General features: G+C 36.8%; 1 pseudogene; it reads right to left on the minus strand.

The window, feature by feature from the left end:
• Positions 1-352: 352 nt before the first annotated feature.
• On the minus strand, positions 353-1332 carry LOC123465018 (annotated as a pseudogene).
• Between the last annotated feature and the right edge of the window lie 2073 nt (positions 1333-3405).

Below are 3405 nucleotides of genomic sequence, written 5' to 3' on the forward strand. Positions count from 1 at the left end.
TTTTAATTAAAGTCCATTACTAACTTAGTTTAAAAAATTTCTGTGACAACTCTTCGAACTGGATAATATGCTTTCCAATAAGTGATATAACTGAGTCTGTATTACAACTGGGCATATTATAGCAATTGTTGTCTGAAGTTCTTAATACAAGAGAACATTTCACAACAAGGTTATAGAATTCCTAAGCAAATGTTGCTATTTGTTGACCCATACACAACTATATAACTCTAGACAAAAAGGTGTCTCAGTGTTACAAGTAATTTTTATTTTGGTAATAACTACCACTTTATAGGCAAATAAATTGAGTTTAAGATAAATATCTATTGAAAATTTATAACACATATATAAGAAATCAAGTTCTGAAATACAAGTAGTTTTTCAATGAACTAAGGTGTTTGCCTGGCCATTGTCTCAGTGCCATCATGACATCCTTGTTCCTTAGACTGTATATCATGGGGTTAAACACAGGCGTCACAATTGTGTAGAAGAGGGAAAGCACTTTGTCAGTTCCTGCTGAGCCTTGGATCTTGGGTCTTAAATATGTGACGAGGCCTGATCCGAAGAACAATGCCACAACCATAAGATGAGAGGAGCAGGTGGAAAAGGCTTTGCCCTGACTTGTGGCTGATGGCAATTTAAGGACTGTGGAGATGATTTTGCCATAGGAAACAAGTATCAACAGAAATGGAACCAAAACAAACAGCGCAGCAACTGTGAAGACCAACATTTCATTCAGAAAAGTGTCCCCGCAGGCCAGCTTGAGTATGGGAGGGATGTCACAAAAGAAGTGGTGGATGAGTTTGGAACCACAAAAGGGCAGAGAGAAAATCTGGCCTGTCTGGCCTATTTGGATTGAGATTCCACTGATCCAGGAGCCGGCCACTAGCTGGATACACACCCTGTAGTTCATGACTAGGGGATATTGCAGAGGGCTACAAATGGCCGCGTAGCGGTCATAGGCCATCACGGCCAGAAGGAAGCACTCGGTAGCCCCAAGTGTAAGAATAAAGCACATTTGTGGGGCACAAGCAACTAGAGAAATCGTTCTTCTTTGTGTCCAAAGACTCGTGAGCATTCTGGGGAGTGTAACAGACACGTAGCAGATTTCCAAAAAGGAAAAATTGCCAAGGAAAAAATACATGGGGGTCTGGAGACCAGGGTCTAGTTTTGTTATCAGAAATATGATGCCATTGCCCATCAAGATAATTATATAGATGAGTAAGAACAGTCCAAATAAAAACTCTGGAGATGAGGAACATCAGCAAAGTCCAGAAGAACAAATTCCATCAATTTAGTGAGATTACCTTCTGGTGTTTTTTCTTGGTGTTCCATCTGTGAGAAAAGGTAAATGTATTATCTGCTTTTTTTTATTTTTACCATCAGGGATCAGTGCCTGTTTTATAAATTGTATCAGGAAATCCAGGTTGATTTTCATGATCAGTGCAATTGTTTCTAATTTAAGAATTTTTATTATTTCTGCTTTCTCTTTTCTCAGTTTATAATCCATGTGTTATCACCATACACTCTCCCTTGAAATATCTTTTAGGGCATTCTTTCCAAATATAGTCCAAAGTCAAAAAAGTTAGAGTGTTAGTCATTCAGTCATGTCTGACTCTCTGATCTCATGGATTGTAGCCCACCAGGCTCCTCTGTCCATGGGATTTCCTAGGCAAGAATACTGGAGTGGGTTGTCTTTCCCTTCTCCAGGGGATATTCCCAACCGAGGGATCAAACCCAGATCTCCTGCATTGCAGGCGGATTCTTTATCATCTGAGCCACCAGGGAAGCCCCAAATGCCCTGATCAGCACAGACATTGGACAAACTGATAGTTATTGAAGATAGACCCACAGTGTTGCTATGTGATCTCAGTTTTATTTTTTTTTTTATTTTTTTTTTAAATTTTATTTTATTTTTAAACTTTACATAACTGTATTAGTTTTGCCAAATATCAAAATGAATCCGCCACAGGTATACATACTTACATTATTTTGTGGCCATGTTTCACAGTTTGTGGGATGTTAGTACCACAACAAGAGACTGAACCTCAGGCTCACAGCATTGAAAGTACAGAGTCCTAATCATTGGACTGCTAGGGAATTCCCTCAGATATTTGCATTTTTTGACAATTTTATTGCATTTCTCTATGACTTTACATACTTCAGTAGAACTATTAATATAACAGAAATTATCTGCCTTATATATTTTCAGCTACATATTTCAAGTCTTCATTTCCCTCCCATCACTTGATGATCTTGATCATACATATTTTTATATATAATTCACATTTTTAGGCAGTTTACAAAAAATATGAGAGACTTATTTTATTGTACATGGGGAATAGAATACATATATTTCAGTAAGATGCTATGTGGGGGCTATCAGAGGGTTTTATTCTGGAAAAGTTGTGTGGGAATAGATATAAAGAGAGACAATTAAGAAGGTCACTGTGGGAAAAGAGGGGTCACCTGGAATGTGTTCATTAGCTGTGTAAGATACTTTCTATTATGTTTTACCCCATGTTCTGTGTGCATCTCTGATGTCTTTGTTGTTCCTCAAATAATAATAATAATAATAATTCAGATAAAAGTTTCTGAACTCACTTTTCTTGAGCTAGGATATTGAGATTTAGCAATGATGGATACACTGCTCATTTGCACATTGGTTTTGTGATTGCAAATCAGTGCTTATTTTTTAAATCATACTTAAGTGTGAATTCTAACTCTGTTATTTATCATCTATTATATTAAGTAATTGTTTAAATTTTCTGTTTGCTTCTTTATTTGAGATAATTAAATATGATTTTATTGATAAAATTACCTATCACTTTTAATATGTTTATGTATAAGTCATGGTCCTATAATTATAATTATTAATATGGTATAATGTTCTTAAATCTTTAGTTGCCAGGGTTGTACCACACTCCCTAGAAAAATTGTTTTTGGTAGAGTTGTTGAGTTACTCATTGATGATTACTTTTTTCCATTTTTTCCTTTCATCAGAAACAGGAGTGGAATACGGTCTTACCTAAATAAGGAATGAGACTCCTCTAGTACAGAATCTAAGAGCACACACTCAGTTTCAGGGCTGATTCTGCATCGCCCCATTGTTAAAGTGACTGCCTCTTTAATTATTACACTCCAGGCATCACTTGACTCAACATGAGTCCCAGCCCTGCTTCTCATTTCCCCACCCTTTATGTTTCAAGTTTTTCCATGCAAGCATAGTCTAAATATAGTGTCACGGACAAAAAATACAATCCTGACAAGATAGCCTGCAACTGAATCATGGCTTCACTTGCCAGCTGTGTGACAATGCGAATTGCTTAAGCTCTCTGTGCTACAGTTCACTTGGCTGCAAAACTGACTTAACAGTTGTACCAACAGTTAGGATTGCTACATGAATTA

This window comes from Bubalus bubalis, chromosome 16, assembly GCF_019923935.1.
Source record: "Bubalus bubalis isolate 160015118507 breed Murrah chromosome 16, NDDB_SH_1, whole genome shotgun sequence".
NCBI lineage: Eukaryota > Metazoa > Chordata > Mammalia > Artiodactyla > Bovidae > Bubalus > Bubalus bubalis.